Source organism: Pleurodeles waltl, chromosome 7 (genome assembly GCF_031143425.1).
Source record: "Pleurodeles waltl isolate 20211129_DDA chromosome 7, aPleWal1.hap1.20221129, whole genome shotgun sequence".
NCBI classification, from domain to species: Eukaryota; Metazoa; Chordata; class Amphibia; order Caudata; family Salamandridae; genus Pleurodeles; species Pleurodeles waltl.
In genome coordinates, this window is record NC_090446.1 from 264710070 (window position 1) to 264729108 (window position 19039).

Genomic DNA, 19039 nt, shown 5'->3' on the forward strand with positions numbered 1-19039 from the left:
AAATATGGCCTACACCATAGGATCGACTTTTTTCTTCTTCATTGTCTGTATCCTGCAGTTCACTCCTTCAGGAATAGCCATGCAGACCAACACTCACTTCAAGAGGAAGATAAATTTCACTGGGGAGGAGACAGCCCTTATTGTGGAAATTGGGGGTAAGTACTTCAAACTCCTGTAGAAGCTGCCTCTATTCACCCTCAGTAGAATCCAGGAGGCAGCCTTATGGCAGGAAGTCACAGATTCTATGACTGCACTGAGGAAGGAGGCCTGCACAATAGGGAGTATTAAAAATAAATGGTAAGATGAGAAGAAATGGGTGAAGGAGATATGCTCCAACATTCAGTTGGCTGAAGTTCCTCCTTTAGTACCAACTGGATCCCATCTCCATCTCACCCCTCTTGCGAAAGCTTTCCCCACCTCTGTGCACCCCACCTGCTCTATAAACTGCTTCTTCGCAGCACCACCAACACTAATGTGGTGCCAGGTAAGATAATATCCCATCCCCCAACTCTCTCTGCCTCTCTTAAACCAAACCTACAGGCATTATCCACATCTGTCCTTCACTCATATTGTTAGTCCCACATCGAATATGTACCCCACCTAAACACCCTTTAACACAAGCCCTATCATTTCATACATGTTGTGTTAATGTTGATTTTCAATACTCTTTCATAAAGCAACTCTTTCACATCGATTAGTTGATTCAGCTGGAAGAAGTCATTGCAACTGCAACAGGCCAACACACAGGGTAGATCTTGCAATATAACCCACTTAGATACAGGTATGTAGCTATGCCGACAATTTAACTAACACGCTGTAAATGATTTTCATCTCTTGTTCTGTTGAATCCTAACACTATGGGGGTCATTACGACCCCGACGGTCGGTCTAATAGTGACGTTAGTTCCGCCAACAGGCTGGGGGTACATATCGTCACTATTATGACATTGGCGGTTTGGCTAAAGCCAAACCACAATTTAACACACCGACCGCCACGGCGGTAACGAACGCCGGGCTGGAGACTGCCCATGGCATTATGACTCCACCCACCACCATGATTTCCGTGGCTTCTGTACTGCCACGAAAACCATGGCGGCAGGCACCACTATCAGTGCCAGGGAATTCCTTCCCTAAAACTGATAGGGGTCACCCCTGCCCCCTCCACTTCCCCCTCCACTTCCCCCTCCCCCTCCCCCTTCCCCTCCCCCTCCCCAGAGTCCTCCCCCACTCTCCCCCGCCCCCTCCATACCGCTGACATACACACACCTACATGCACATACATACACTCATACACACATGCATACTCACGTTCACCCACGCATGCATACATCCATACACACACACAGCAACATTCACAAACATACATACCAGCACACAAACAATCAAATGACACAACATACACTCACACCCATTCATGCACACATGCATTCCACAAGCTTCACACCCGCATGCACGCACACAAACACAGTCACACACACCCCCACACACACATACAATACCCCCCACCCCTGTTGGAGAACCCGACTTACCTGCTTGCAGGGGGTCCTCCGGTAGGAGACGGGACGCGGTGATGCTGCCAGCATCAGCGTCTGCCAGCAGAACACTGCCAGGCCCTATCATGAGACATGATATGGCCGGCGGCGTTCTACTGGCGTGCGACTGCTGCTGGCAGCAGCGCCACCTTGCCGCCATGACTGTAGCCGGAATTCCGCCAACCTTCTGGCAGAATTCTGGCTACCGTCATATTTTGGTGGGCGGTTGGTAGCCATGGCGACAGTATGTTGGCGCCCGTCGCAGTAGTGGTAGGCGGCATTTGCCGCCAATGTTATAATGAGGGTCTATGTTTCACTATGTGTATTGCAACGTCTTTTAACTGTAGTCAGATGTAATGTTGTATTTTATACTGTTACACTATATTATACTAAAATTGTTGTTTTAACCTTTTTAAGGTCCTGCATCGATATCCCAATTATCATCTCCTACAACATCAACTTCTGTTCTTACCAGGGCACCACAACACAGACTAGATCCACACAGAGTTTGGATGGTACACACTAGTAAGTTAAGTGTCTGCTCTGCTGCCTAATTATCTTATTTCTTTATTTATTACCAAACGGGGAGCTGTATGTTATTTGTCATACTTCCCTATTGGCACCGTGCTCAACATGTCATCCTATTGTTCATATACTATATATAAAGCTCTCAGTTTTCAGCTCTAACTGATTTTTATAGATAACTGCAGACAGAAAACAATGTGCTTACTGTCTGTACTCATTACTAAAAATGGAAAATACAGAAAATTGTCCTTCTTGTGAATGACTCGCCATGCTGTCTTTTGTGAATTTCAGGCCAACAGCTGAGCAGATAGATGGCAAGGGAAGTTAAAACCAGGATGAGATTTCCTTAAATATGAGCATATGTTAACATATATATGAAGTATACTGTAATAGTAATATTTACCTGTGGGCGGAAAATTTTGTTATATTTATTTGCTTAATTTAACAGGCATCAAATTATGAATGTATGTAATCAGTTAAATAAATGTGAAAATGTACGATTCTATGACTCCATTTATTCTCAATACACAAAATAAATATAGACAAATACCAATTCGATGGCCAAAAAATAAATATGGATAAATACAGATGTTAAAAATAATCAATACCTTGAAACCGAGAGGCCTAATTATAAACTGCCTTCACCAATTGGCCTTACATTTCACAATGAAAGGGTAGTACTCTAAGATATCTGTTAGGTCTTGTTTGAACTTGCAGGACAACAATATTTGTGACTGTGCAGTAGATCAAACCGAGGTCATTAGGAGTCCCCTCACAAGGGCTCCCATTGACCTTCGTTTGATCCATTCCTGTCACAGGCACTAGGCCCAGCTTCACAAGTGGTGCATCATTTTAATCGGCACATTTGGGGTAATGCTGGCTGGTAGGAAGTTTGTGATTTCCTGCACATTCCAGATGTTTTCATCAGAAAAATGTAAGAAAAATCTGTGATTTCAGGAAAGGTTTGAGGTTTGCAGAGCTTTCTGCGTGAGAAAACCTCAAGGGATCCATGCAAGGCAACCCACCCAAGAATTACCTGGTTGTCTAGTTTTCAAAAATGTCTGTGGTTTGTAGGTTTGCATGGGTGCACCACAGTACGGCCTAAAATATCACAGATCACCCTACTGCTTATCTATCAACGTTGCATTTTAGGGCCTTTTGAGCCGTGGTGTCTTGGACCACCCACACAAATGGGGCACTGTTCTTATCAGGGAACATGTGAGGACTCAAGGTGGTAGAAAAATCATGGCTTTCCGTAGATTCCAGAACTTTCCATCACAGATATGTGTGGAAAATGTGTTTTTTACTCAGAGTTTGATGATTGCAAGGGATTTTGGGGTAACAAACCTGGTGAAAGGCATACAAGTCACCCCACAATGATTCTGCCAGGTGTCAAAGTTTCAAAAATGTGCAAGTTTGATACATTTCCTTAGGTGCAGGGTGAACCAGAGCCTAAAATCCACAGCTATTCGCTTTCAAAAAAAGGGTCAGCTTTAAGTGAAAAAATGTGATGTGTCCATGTAACATTTTGGGCCTTTTCTTGTTGCGGGAACTAGGTGTACCAACACAACTGAGATACTATTTTTATCAGAAGACTTAGGGGAAATATGGATGGAAGGAAGCCTGTGGCTCCTCACAGATTTTAGGACTTTCCATCACAGAAATGTGTTTTTTAGTCTAAGTTTGAGTTTTGCAATGGATTCTTGATTAAAAAACTAAGTGAGAGTCATGCAAGACACCCCAACTTGGTTTACACCAAGAGTGTAGTTTTCAAAAATATGCATGTTTGTTATATTTCCCTATATGCCCGCTGAGCTAGGTCCCAAAATCCACAGCTATCCACACTGGAAAAAAGTGTCATTTTTCAGTGGGAAAATGTGATGTATCCATGTCGCACTTTGAGCCGTTTACTGTACTGGGCACTATGCCTAACCACACAGGCTTTTTATCAGGAGGCTTGGGAGAATGCTAGATGGAAGGAAGTTTGTGGCTCCCCACAGATTCTAGAACTTTCCATCACAGAAATTTGAGAAAATAAATTTTTTTTAGTCAAAGAGTGACGTTTACAAGGATTTCCAGATTTAAAAAAAATGGTGACAGCCATTCAAGTCACCCCACCTTGGATTACCAAGTGTCTACTTTTCAAAAATTGCTAAGTTTATTAAGTTTCCCGAGGAGCTATGGCCCAAAATCCACAGCTACCCACTTTGCAAAAAAAGGGTCAGTTTTGAGTGGAAAAATGAGATGTATCCATGTTACATTTTGGGACATCTTCTGCCACAGGAACTATGCTTACCCACACAAGTGATAAACCATTTCTATTAAGAGACTTGGAGGGGTACTGGCTGGGAGGAAGTTTGTAGCTCCCTGCAGATTCCATAAAATTTTATTACAGAAAGTAGAGGAAAACGTGTTTTTTAGTCGAAGTTTGAGGTTAGCACTGGATTCCAGTAAAGAAAAAGTGAGAGCCACACAAGTCACCCCACCCTGGATTCCTCCAGGTGTCTAGTTTACAGACATGTTCATGTTTGGCAGGTTTTCTTAGGTGCTGGCTGAGATAGGGCCCGAAATCCACAGCTACTGACATTGGAAAAAAACGGTCCAGTTTCAGTAGAAACATATGATGCATCAATATTGTGTTTTGGGCCATTTCTTGTCACATGCACTATGTATATCCACACAAGTATTTTTTCAGAAGAAACGCAGGAGCATAAAACAGTAGAACATTTGCTATCACCAATTGGATTTCACTGCATTGTGCTTTCAAAATGTAAGCTGTTGTGGAAAAAAGAAGACATTTTGGAAAATACCCTCTAAATCATAGGCTAACACGTGTACCCACAGATTAAGAGATGTACAAGTAACAACAGCTCCTAACTTCCATATCTTGTGCCCATTTATGAAATATATAGGTTTCCTTGTCACCCATTTTTCTCTCTACATATCTCAACATATAAATTGGTCACTACTCTGTACACAATGAAAAACCATTGTACGGTGCAACTAGGTTGTTGGCTTTGGGTACCTTGGGTTCTTGGACAACCTACAAACCTTATATATCTTTGCAAGCACAAAGGTAGGGTGGACGTAATAGTGTATTGCTCCTGTAAATTGGCCATTGTGATGAAAAGTTAAAGATGAAAACGCTGTCACAAAAAGTTGTTTTGTCCTACTCATTTTCAATATTTCTTTATTTCAACAGTTAGTTTCTTTGGGAAAACCTTGAGAGTTTCACATATATGAGCACTTACTGAAATCAAACTTTTGTCTACTTTCCAGAAATCAGTAGCTTTCCTGGATCAACCATGGGTTTCACACTGGTTTCCACCAAAGACTGGAAGTAGGTTGAGAGCTTACAATATAGTAAAATGGATTACCTCTTTGAAAAACTCCAAAACTATGGTAAAAAAAATATTTTATTATTCAGCTCAGCATGTTCCTAAATGCTGGGAAGATTTTGACTTTACCACAGTACAACCTTAGAAGATGCTATTTTTAGGAAACAAAAGCTACTTTTATCCAGAGCACCTTTTCCCTATTTTGACCAAAACAAATCACAATTCAGCTATATTTTGTCTATTTTTTCAATCCCCTCCAGAGAAATACACAAACCATGTGTACCTTTGGAATTCCTAGGATGTTGGGAAAAAGGTCACATTTGGCATGGATGCCTTATGTGGAAAAAAAGTTATGGAGCCCTAACCGCCAACTACCCCATATAGCCATAAAAGGGCTAAGCACTGGGATGGGGGACAGCAGTTAAAGGTTCAAGTGTATGGGAGCACTGTGTTCATGGGAGAAAACATCCGTTCCTCAGGCAATCAAGAAGTCAACTTTACAGACCTTTGCAGTGCCCAGTCCTTGACATGGATCAGTACTGAGGCAGGGACATACATCAGTCTGCACTATCCATGATGTGCCTCAAATATCACAGACTGTTCAAGGCAATTAACTGTATTACAAATCAGGTGCTTTTGTGCACATACTTCTTTCTGACCAGTTCTTTGTTTGTGATTCAATGAATGTACTACTCTGTTGTATTGCGAAATGACCACTCAGTAGGATTTGCAGAATCCTGCTCCATTAATATTAATGAAGCAGCCCTCTGTAAATCCCACTGAAAAAGAATGCAAAGTCAAAGATGAAGGTCTGCAAGGGACAGAAGATCTTCATTACAGCATTTGCTGAATGTATGTGTTTTATAATGATAGGGACTTCAAACAAAAAACAAAATAGGCATTGAAGGAATGCTAGTGTTTGTCTCAACAATGCATTTTGTGAAAGTCAACATTAACCTTAGGGTTTTGCCGCCCTTAGTAGTAGAATTGAAACAATTTCTTAAAACATTTCACCAAAAAGGTGTAAAAAACGTATGAAATGTAGTTTTTTCTATTGTGCATACCAATTATCAACGCATTTTCACTTTCCCCCTACACACACCAGACATTTTATGTAAGCTTAGACTTGCTACAGCCTAATTTGTAATACCATTCCTGCTGCTTGTCCCAAAATAAAATCTGTAAATAACACAGATCAAGATTCATATGTTCCACTTGTTTTGGAAAGGACAAAACAGGTAATTATCATATTCAGCCATAGCAAGGTTACTCATTATTGTACCCTCTTGCACATGTTATGACTAATCCAAATGTTTAGGGCATTTATGATTCATTAACTTTTTTAAATTTTCATGAAGAGGAGGCAGTTACAAAGAGAAAACTTAAATGAAGAAGAAACTTCAGTCCCACTTCTCATACCTCCCACCTGGTAATTCTATTTCATACATATGGTGAAAGTGTAATGTGAGTCTTCATTCCATCTCGACTCTGAACAATCAGCGTGAATGTTATTTTCTGCCTTCTAAACGTTCCTTTGAGTTGAACCTCCCCTTTACATAATCTGCAGGTCCTTTTAGGACCCCAGGGCAAGTAAATGGGCCCCCTCAACGTTCCTTTGAGTGGAACCGCCCCATAACTTAATCTGCAGGGCAAGCCAATAGCCCACAGACCTTACCCAAGAAGTCTCATAAGATAGACCACATTTCTGTGAATTCATGCTCTGTTCTTGCAGATACCATGGAAGATCAATCAGTTCAGGATTCGGAGTATTCTGCTTCATTGAAATTGTGTTGTCTAAGTTGTTTTCATGATCAGATGTGCTTGTGGGAGTCTGTCACATTCAGATCCCCTTAACAGTTTAACCATCACACCACACTTTCTATGAGATGCACACCATACCAGCTCTTTGTATCCCAGTCGTGCCTAGATCAGTGTATCATTTGACCACAGGTACTCAGTAATTTGTTTAGTGACCTTCAGTATTGCAGCTGGGTCTCAGCAGATTGCATTGTTTAGCACCAGGTTTGTGAGTGTTTTGCTGCTTCCGTTTGCACACTTAATCAGTCATCACAGAGGCATGGTAAAAAAAAACATGGACCCATGTTCTACATGCTCTGTCAAGCGTAAGAATGTGGGGTCATGGAGAAGGATGTCTAACCGTGCCTATGATTTACATACCGAAGACTAAGGTGACTAGTCTCCCACGGTGGGCTTTTCTTCCTCCATATGTCTACTAAGCAAACATCTGTAGTCATTGCTTTCTTTCTCTAGCAAATGTAGCCGTGCCCCCACATTTCTGGCCCATCTTGCCTCGTTTTCTATCAATAACTAGATCCACTCACCCCCCCCAACAGTAGTGGACCACAGTCAATGCCAGTAGTTTTTGAAGTGCAGCTCCCAAAAAGCGTAACTGTCCTGAGTAGGCATAAAAACGAGACAATTGATATCTCCCTCCTCCTTAACTAGCTATTCAATAGTATCTGTCAACCCATAATGTCCATATGATTATTTGGCACCGCCCACGTACAGGGTGAAGTGGTCTCCGGCTAATGTCTTCTTGTATTAAACCAAAGCAAATTATGTCAAGAATGGCCTTTATTGGATTCTTCATCTGTCTTTGCTTAGTTGATGTATCTCCTGAACAATGCAAGTATCCCCCTCAAACGTTTTACTGTGTGTAGGGAAATAAAGAGTTAAATGGTTCATTCATTCAGCCCTTTAAGTTTAAGTAAACAACATTGAAAGACCTAATAATTAGCATTGCGCAGGGCACATTGTATGGACACACAGTATTGCTTATGAACCCCTTCCTAGTTGATTTGTCATCTAGTAGCTTTCCTCCTACCTCCTCGTAGTGTCATGTGCAAGCCCCATCCCGTCCCATCCCTTCTCATCCCTCCTCTCACTCAAAACCACCTTTGGAAGCTTCCTTCAAAATCTACTGCTCTGCGATCTTAATGTGCTTCACCTCCCCTTCCCCATTATCATCTCTCTTCCTTACCCTACCACATATACCTTAATACATCTCAGGGATAGGTCTTATCAGGTGTTTTCCTGCTTCCACAACACCCTGATGCTCAGGTTTGTTCTCTGAGGCCTAGATTTACAAAGGATTTGCACAAAGTTTGCATTCCTTTTTCAATGTAGACCTGACGCAAAATCTCTTTGGGGATTTATAAACCTGCGCAATTGGTATTTACTTTGGTTTGTAAGGAAAAGCAACACAATCCAGAGCAAAGCGCTGCTTTGCATTACTTTGCATCAAGAGGAAATAACATGGATGGTACATGGGTGTTCCTGTGCAACCACCCATGTTTTTTAATGCAAAACCCTATCTACTAACAATAGTATGGTTTTGCACTAAAGATTAACCACATTTGAAAGCAGACATTAGAAAGGAGAAATGCTGTTATTTCTCCTACATTTTCACGCAGACACCCTTGCATTATGGTGCAAAGGTGTATGCATAGCAGAATTCTGCATCAACGTTATGGAGAGAATTGGATAGTGCCAAATCTTTGTAGCTATGGCACTTTCTTCTTCTCTCTCTGTCATGCAGCACAGCCCAGCAACAATGGGAGCTGCGCAACATTGTGTGACAGGTTTGTAAACCTGGGCCCCATAGTTCACCCCTAAAGCCAGAACCTTGGATCAGCTTTGACTTGTCTCTCCCTGTTAATATGCTGCCACACCCACCTCTATACAAAACTATGATGACTGAAAGCTCTAACCATCTTTATTTTCAATTCTTCCTAGTTGTTCTTTCAACCGTATTTGCTCATAAAAGTCTTTTTCTTTTCTTAATATTCCAACGTTATATGAATGTCTTTATGGAGTTAAAAAACTCAATTTATTTTAATACTCTTCTTATCTTGAACTATAACATTTAACAAATAGAACAAAACAGCTTTCCTGAAATTCTAAATAATTCCTAGTGAAATAAGTTACCTTAATATTGCTCAGTTTATGATTGAAATGTATTTAAAAACACACAAACACATACAATTTTAATTTCAATGTAGTCCTTATTGACTTAGGGCTTGATTTATACTTTTTGCCGCAAAACTGGGCAAATGCAGATTTGCTGCAAAAAGTATAGCCTGGCCTTGCGCCTTTCCACAGCGGCAGCCGGGTGCCATATTAAAGGAATGGCGCAAGCTGGCACTAAACGTGGAGTAGCATCTTAAAAAAAGATGCTAGCCAGGTTGTGGTGGTGGTAGGGAAGGAGGGGCGGTTGTGCATCAAAAAATTACACTAGCCTGGTTAGAGGCAAAAAATGCCTCTAACCAGACTGGCGCCATTACCTTGGCGCACAACCATCATAAATATGACTCCTGTTTTAGGCAAGATAGGAGTCATGCCCACCACACCAATGGCCAGCACAGGGCACAAGTGTGCCCTGGGCACGGTCACTGCACCCTGTGCCATGCAGGGGGCCCCAAAGTTGGGCCCTCGATGGCACTTTAAAAAAAAGTTAACAAATACTTACCAAAACTTACCCTACGTACCTGGGATAGGGTCCCACATGGTGTTTAACCAAGGAAATGGGTCCACAAGTCCCCTATCGCCTCATCTGACCCAGGCATTAAATAATAGTGCCAAGTTATTTAGCCCCTCCTCCCACCCGTGTGTCAGTTTAGCATGGGGGATAAATATGGGGCAATGGGGATGGCACAATTTTTTAGTTGGGAACGAACTACCTTGCATCTCATTGATGCAAAGTAGGTGCACGAATCCAAAAAATGGTGCAAACTCCTATATTTTGAAGTTGGCCGTGTCTTATGTCAAAATATAAATAAGGAGTTAGGTTTGCACTGAATTTGCATCAAAATAATGACACAAATTCAGTTCAAACTGAGTCTAAATATGCCCCTTAGTGTGTCAAGTTAGTTTATTATATACGTTTCACTTGACTTAAGATGTATTCCCCATTGCAACGAGATACCATAACCACTATTTATAATCTGGTTTCTGCTACAATGTGTTATGCGTTTCAAAATGATTAGCCATAGCAGATGCTTCAGTTTTAGTCCATATATTTGATCTTTGCTCTTCCTGTCTCATTGGTGGTTTCCAATTAGTCTGGCATATGTAATTTATACCACATGGACACTTTAGTACATTTATACAATATGAGCTTTTATTTGTATAGTACCTCAAAATAGATATAACCTTCCCCATGTAAAGATAGAAAATGTTATCCTCAATCATGAATATTATTACAGTTTGAATAAGTATCCTTTGCTTTCTTTCCCAAGGTGTAAACGTTTATTTAATCCATTTGAATCGTAATTAAAATATCTTTTAAGGTTTCTTGGGTGTGTGTGTGCAAAAAGTTTATTTTTTTTCCGAAAACAACTGCTTATGGTCATGGAAGATAAAATCTTACATCCGAACATAGGGAATACCTTTCCATCAACTTGGGCCATCAAATTTTGAAACTGGGAATTTACCTTCAATGTACGAGTACATTGTCAGCACCTACATGCTTACAGAATTTCCCAAAATACAAGGGACACTATACTTATATTTGGTGAAAACATCCGCATTTACATTATGCTATTTTGCTGACATTTGTCCTCCATTTAATGTGTCTTATCATTGACCAAATCCTGGGAGAAATTTCCCACAAAGGGCCTGATTCAAGAAAAGTGGTGCTGCATCCAATGCAGCGCTACTTTTCTTGCACCACTTAGCGCCTCCCTACCACCACTATGTGTGTTTCGTATTTAATATACAATGCACCATGGCGCAGGGTAGGGACAATAGCGTCAGAATTTTTTATACTATTGATGTACTGTGTTGAATTCGTGCCAAAATTTTAGCGCTAATCCTGCACAGTACATAGGGGCCCATTGAAACCAATGGTGTGCTCCCTTTTAACACCTGCTCTGTGCAGGCGCTAAGAGTAGCTGCAAAAAATAATGCGGTGGAATCTCGTAGATTCCACTGGGCCATTTTGGGGTTCCCCTACAAGGGGAACGTCCCCCTTGCATTCAATATGGCTGGCATAGGTAAAATGTGGCGCAAGGAGTTACAAAATGGTACACTGCATGCATTGCTCCACTTTGTAGATATGGCGTGGTGATTATGGCTTTGTTGGGCCACATTAGCGTAAAAAAATGACATTGTTGTGGCGCAAGGAGGCTCCACGCCTTCTTAAATCTGGGCCAAAGTTTCCAGCAAACCTTTATACACCAAATGTCATAAATAGATTTTTCTCTGCTAGCAAGCTGTGAGCAACTGAACCGTCTCCATGCAGAGGACTTGTCATGCACCGATGACCGATAAGCCTCCTTTTGCAATATCCCCTATTATTGCTCTACTTAAATAAAAGGCCTGTGAAGTAGTCAAAATGTTTGTGGAAATTTTAGGTCTAGCCTTTGCATTCCTTACTAATTTCTTCACTCTGCATAGTGGTCTCAAATGTTAAAATACTACAACAAAAAGCAAGTTTTTGTCAGGCATTCTGTTTATAGTTGATAGCTCCACAATTATTTATTGGTCTGTGTAAATGTTGTTAATACAAAAGGATTAAGAGGTGCCCTTCTGTGCTTCTGAGACATCTTTTTTAGACAATGATCTTTTGTTGTAGAACAACTTTGAGTTATGTCGATCTGTATTTTTTAGACATGCTTCAGAGATGTTAACTCGGGGTTTTTGGACACTTTAAAGACAATTAAGTTAGTATTTGTTGAATATGACTGAGTCTATGATTGTTGGTCATCTTTGAGAGATAGACACCGCGTCCTTCATAAACTTGGTTCCAACCAATCAATGCACTCACTACACCTTCAACCTAGGCGAAGCCAAAATCAGCCACATACTCACCACCTCGTTCAACGCCTCAATTACTACTGGCACCTTCCCCAATGCTTGAAAACTTGCAGATATCAAAGCCCTACTAAAGAAACCAGAGGCAGACCACAGCAAACTCAACAACTACCATCTGATCTCCTTACTTCTGGCCAAAGTTTTAGAAAAAAACCATCAAGCAACAACTCTACTCACATCTGGACTGGAACTACCTACTCAACTTCTCCCAATCTGGATTCAGCAGCAACCACAACACCAAAACAGCCCTCGTCGAGGCTACTGATGCCGCCTGAGCCTGATGTGACTGCGTCTCTGATCCTCCTAGACTTTTCATCAGCCTTCAATATGGTCTCCCAAAACACACTCATCACAAGGCTGCACAACATAGGGATCCAATGAGTCACTCTCAGATGGATTGCTTTTTCCCTCATCAGACAAATGTAAAAAGTCCACCTTCCTACCTTCACCACAGAACCCAAGGAAATCATCTATGTAGTACCCTAAGGATCCTTGCTCAGCCACACTCCTTCAACACTTATATTACACCTCTAGCCAGTATCGTAAAAAAAAACAGACTCATCTTCTTTTCCTACACCCACAAAACACTAATCATCCTCTCCGAAGACACAACCAACACCAAGGCAATTTCCACAACTGCATAACAGACATCGCCAACTGGATGAAGGATAATTGCCTGAAACTCAACACCAACAAGACAGAGGTAACGATCTCCAGAAACAAAATCTCTCAATACGACGCATCCTGGTGGCCCTCAGACCTCGAACCTACTCCTCCACATGCTTAGTAAGATATTCAAATGACTACCCCAAAGCTCAAAACGCACCGTCACTCTGGCAATCATCTCCAGCTGACTTGACTACGGCAACGCTCTCTACTCAGGGATCACAGGTCACTCCTCCAATGATTATGGACCATTCAGAACTCCTCAGCCAGACTTGTTCTGGATCTTCCTAGACAAACTCACATGACCTCCTACCTCAGGGAACTCCACTGGCTTCCTGTACAGAAATAAAAGGAACAGATGATGGACGGAATGCTGAACAATGCAAACGTTCACTCCCAGTCACAAAGATCGGGGGTTAATCCATCGTACTTTTACCCACCACGCCACCCCAGTTTGGGCCCAGACATATGCAAATCATTCTTGACCCTGTTCCCCATGGAACAGTCCAGCCTAAACTGCCAAGCCAGGTCCAACCTGGACCGGACACAAGCATCCTCGGTCCTGTTTCGGGGTATCACCCCTCCTCAGCCAGGCTAGCCTGAATCCAGTGGCGCAGTGAGCACTGGACCCACGCCTGAGCATACCCTTCCTTCTTAGGGGGACAAAAGCAAAAAGAACAGATCGATCATGTTGGGCAAAAAAACAATGGATTAAACCCCAATCTTTGTGACTGGGGTGAATGTTTTCATTGGTCAGCATTCCGTCCATCATGTGTTCTTTTTGCTTTTGTTGCCTTAAGTGGGAAGGGTATACCCAGACATGGGTCCCGTGCTCACCGCACCGCTGGATCCAAGCTAACCTGGCTGATGAGGGGTGATACCCTAAAACCGGTCACAGGATGCTTGTTTCCGGTCCAGTGAGGACCTGGCTTGTCAGTTCTGGCTTGACTGTTCTCATTGGGAACAGGGTCAAGACTGACTTGCATATGGCTGGGAGGAAACTGGGGTGGCGTAGTGGCCAAAAAAACAATGGATTAAACCCCGATCTTTGTGACTGGGGGTGGATGTTTGCATTGTTCAGCATTCCGTCCATCATGTGTTCTTTTTGCTTTAGTCACCCTAAGTGGGAAGGATATACCTAGGTATGGGCCCTGTGCTCACTGCACCACTGGATTCAAACTAGCCTGGCCGATATGGGGAGGTACTCCAAAACCGGTCCCAGGATGCTTGTTTCCGGGCCAGGGAGGACCTGGTGTGGCAGTTTGGGCTGGTTTGTTCCCATGGGGAACAAGGTCGAGACTGACTTGCATATGACTAGGTTGAAACTGGGGTGGCGTTGTGGGGAAAAAAAAACAATGGATTAAACCCAGATCTTTGTGACTGAGGGGTGAATCATCTGTTCTCTTTGCTCAAGTACAAACACACACATCATCCAAGCCGCATAGTTTACAATATTCCTCGGAACAGCCTTCCAGACAACGGAAAACAAGTACATGATACACATAAGAGAAAGAAAGCCATGGGGCTCATTTGCTCAGAAGAAAATGACACAACATAAAACCTGTTCAAATGCAGACAAAACTGGTACATGGAAACAACCAGAATTATAAAAGATATTCCACTAAAACAACCGGAATCACCGCTAACCACTAAACGAAGCCACCTTTGAACAGACCTTGCATAACATAACTTACTGGATCCATCCATTGAGGAAGCCCAGGACCGTGCTGATTTGACCTTAGGCAGTTGAGAGATCCATATAGATGGCAGAAATGCTCTGTACGACTGATCATACCATGTACCCATTTCTTTATTATTTGTTGGTTTTTATTTGTATTGATTTATGACACATAGTGCCAGGACCGCCACCAAGACCTGAAGACCCTATATAATGATATAGCAACACACCGAGGCACTATTTTGCTAAACTTTGTTTTTACTTTAAAATATTCACCAACCCTACGTTTATAATACATTTTAGCAAGTGGCTTACTTCCAAGAGCTGACTCACAAATTGCTAATGTATGCAAGTTACTCATGTAGTTAGTTTATCAATGCTTATTATTTATTTGAAAATTATAATGAATTACCACTTTAAATGCAAAGCTGGATAACTGCCATGAGAAGTCATGGCAGCAAGCAGAATGGAAAACTAAGAAAATGCAAAAGTGAGTGCACTATCATTCTTCTAACACCAATAAATCAACCTAACAATAATACAAAGAAAATAGATCCAAGTCAGCAAAACAATATGGACATGAAATAGTAGTCTAAAGGTGCCACATTTGCCATTATATCCTACAGCTAAATATTTCCTTTTCTACAAAAGTAAAACAAACTTTAAAAATATATATATTAAGGAGTGTTTAGGGGATTTCGTTTCGGAAGGAAGTAATACTTATAAAAATATTATCAACAAAGATGCACATAAATCAAAATACTTATTTAGGACACAAACACACTCGTTTGATGAACAGTACTGTACTATTACAAAGGAAAAGTCAAATGAGAAAGTGGGTGCTGTTCTGAGACCTGTAAAGTGGAAGACTTGGAATGTATACCTGGTCAGTTTATTAACAACTATAAAAGCCCACGGGCACAACACAAACGTGTTGTGCCCTGTGAGCCTCTGCACAATCCTTAGTAAATCTAGGCCCCTTTGTACTGTACATGAGCAAGGACCATTGGTGATAATACCGGAGGTTTGTGTAACTCTGGCTGTGTCCTCAAGAAAGTGCACAGTCCTGGAGGCTAGTATTTAATTTTAGCCACACTCACATCCTTTGAAAATCGTAAGCCTTAAACATTTGATTATGCCCCATGTAGCCAAAATGCCCAACGAGAAATGACATTCTAATACGATTAGCAGAGTAGAATATCCGGTTCTTGTCACTGTGTCTAATTTCTTTACAATTTGCCTCCAGAATCATTCGATGTCCTAAGTTTAACGCTTTCTATAGTGGAATAACAAAACGTATCTTTATATAATTGTATGGATGGCAAGTTATTGCATGTTCTACTATATAGGCAGTCATGGCACTTTATCATCAGCACTTAGCACCACTGGTCCTTTGGGTTTGGGTTTGCCCTTGGTTATAAAGAATGGTCATCTAGAATAAAACACTTGCACTGCAACTTGAGGATTGCTCTCCAACTCTTTTAGGATTTCCCTACTATCGAACTGCAAAACAAAAGTATTTCCCTACTTTCATTTTTAGCTCGGAGTGCAGCTACACAGATGGGGGTTGTCCCAACTGAAACATAAGGGGGACCTGGCAAAGTACCTGTAGAGGGCCCCCTCCCCCTTGGACCCAGTCGGGGGCCTGCACAGTGTGCTGTGCTGATGGGGCCCCCTGGAGCTCGCCCCCCCGCACACTGCGGGGGCTGCGGAGGCCTTTGTTACGCTACTGTGTTGTCCATGGTGCAATGGCTGAACCATGCTGTGCACCAGATGCTGGTGTCATCCCAAGGACACTTGAAACTTCATATTGAGCCTGGTGTAAAGTTCAGGCCTAAAAATACCTAACACACTTGCTCTGGGTATTGAATTACTTTGTGTACTGTATTTATACATCTGCGCAAATAAAAGGTGCTAATTCAATAGGATAGGATATTTTATAGAATTATAGATATTTTGCATACATTCTTTCTTCATTTTTGGCATTTTGAACTTGCTTTCAGCACTTAGTAAAATATGCTGTTAAATGTCATAAACATATGGTGGTGCTGCCTTCTTTAATAGCCAGATATACTCACAAGTGCAGTCAGACATAGAATGTCACTGATGACAGTGGTGGCTCTTCTTTATGAAGGAATTAAGAACTTGGGTCCACTATCATTTAAGATACAGAACTACGAAAATTGCAATCGAGGCTTCTGTGTTACTGCGTTGTATATTTAACCATGACTCTGGTTACTAGTGGAATGTAAACAAACTCAAGCAGCTCAGAATTCGTGTCAGGAATAAAAGAGTAAATGAATCTTCAACATGGAGACATTTATAAATCACCACTAGAAGGTTTAATACCCCGCACAAGCACATACTTACACATGTCTGCAAGTCACACAGGGATACCAGAGGTAAAAGTCCCAAGTTTCAAGGAGTGATCTTGTAATTGTTTTGTGAATTCCTGATCATGTCAATGCAGAGGCAGTGCTGCAAGGTTAATTGCATGTAGTGTAAATTTACACCTGCGAACATGTCTTCGTACTGGAGCAGTGGCACGATTATTTTATTTCTTTCTCCATATGCACAGAAAATACTTCCTTCACCCTCCTAAACCTTCCCACCCCCCAAAAAAAATGTATTGCCACCATGGAATTGGTTTTACTCTTGCTCTTGACAAGGTCAAATCTCAGACTTTTCTAAGCTTTTTCCGAATATCTCCATCAGAGAACACCAAATCACCCAAACCAAATAGTGGATTTACCCACTGGGAACATTATAACATACTGGGGTAGTATAATACATTGGTAGAAGTGTCTATGTGTGCAAATTCACCTTTTGTCATTTCCTCATAATTATATATAAAGCCATTTGTGTGTGCAAGTTGAATTTACACATGCAAACAACGTTATTGACCAGGACTAGAGAATAATATAGGTTCAGTCATAGGAAACCTCTCCTGTACTTTATACTTTTCTGTATTGGGGTCCAGCGGGGTAAAAATTGCAAATGCTGGTTGTCAGACCCAACTTGTGCAAAATAAGATCAAATGGAAAAGGGGCCCTAGAGAACATTTTGGCAGGGTGTATTTGAAAGAGTTGGTGACTTCACTTTTGTTATTGAAACATCCAAACTGATGTTTTTTACCAACAAAAATAGTGAAATCACATGGAAGTGCAGACTCGACCCACAGCTTCATTCAAATGATGCTAATTTCGTTTTCGAAGATAATTTAAAATTAAGGGTGTGATATAGCAATGATGTGATAAAGCAGTTTAAAGTGATGTACCAGAGAGCCAGGGGACAAACACAAGGGGTCATTCTGACCCTGGCGGCCGGTGACCGCCAGGGTCACCGACCACGGGAGCACCGCCAACAGGCTGGCGGTGCTCCCAAGGGCATTCTGACCGCGGCGGTTCGGCCGCGGCCAGAAAGGGTAAACCGGCGGTCTGCCGCCGGTTTACCACTGCCCTACAGAATCCTCCATGGCTGCGGAGCGCGCTCCGCAGCCATGGGGATTCTGACACCCCCTACCGCCATCCTGTTCCTGGCGGGTCTCCCGCCAGGAACAGGATGGCGGTAGGGGGTGCCACGGGGATGGGCACTGCAGGGGCCCCCGTAAGAGGGCCCTGCAAAGTATTTCAGTGTCTGCAAAGCAGACACTGAAATACGCGACGGGTGCAACTGCACCCGTCGCACCTTCCCACTACGCCGGCTCCATTCGGAGCCGGCGTCCTCGTGGGAAGGTCGATTTGCCCTGGGCTGGCGGGCGGCCTTTTGGCGGCCACCCGCCAGCCCAGGGCAAATCCCAAAATACCCTCAGCGGTCTTTTGACCGCGGAGCGGTATTTTGGAGGGGGCCGCCCGCCAATGTTAGAATCACCCCCACAGTGTGTTTGTGAGTGTGTGTGTGTTCACGCGCGAGGGTGTGTGTGGGTGTGGGGTGGGGCGGGGGTTGGCTAGTTTGTGTATCAGTCCCTGCGCGTACCCACTAAGTGTGTCCTTTGTGTCTTTGCTTATTGTGTGCTTTCTTCCACCTACACACGTATTTTATTCCTAAATTTGAAAACAAATTCGTCTTTTTAGACCCATGGTGCGCCTCAATGGACTCTGTATATCTTAATCTCTGAACTCTATGTAAATCTATATCAGGTCAAAGGAGTATACAGTTTACAAATAAACTTGTATATCTGGATTTTCATCTTGGAGCTTCATCTCCATGTCCCTCAAATTCAAAGCATGTGCAATATAATTTCTCTTTTAACCTTTGAAGATGTGAATTCTAAATTTTATATAACATACATTCGTTGCATTTTTCTATTCGTCGCCAATTACATCCACCCCTGACCTATGTAACAGTTTTACCACCAATGATGTAATATATTCCTTATCACTCTGTAAATCGTTTCTAGTAGTAATGCTTCATTAAAAATGTCATTAATTTTTTATGAAAACGCACAGGACAGCTATGTTTAAGAGA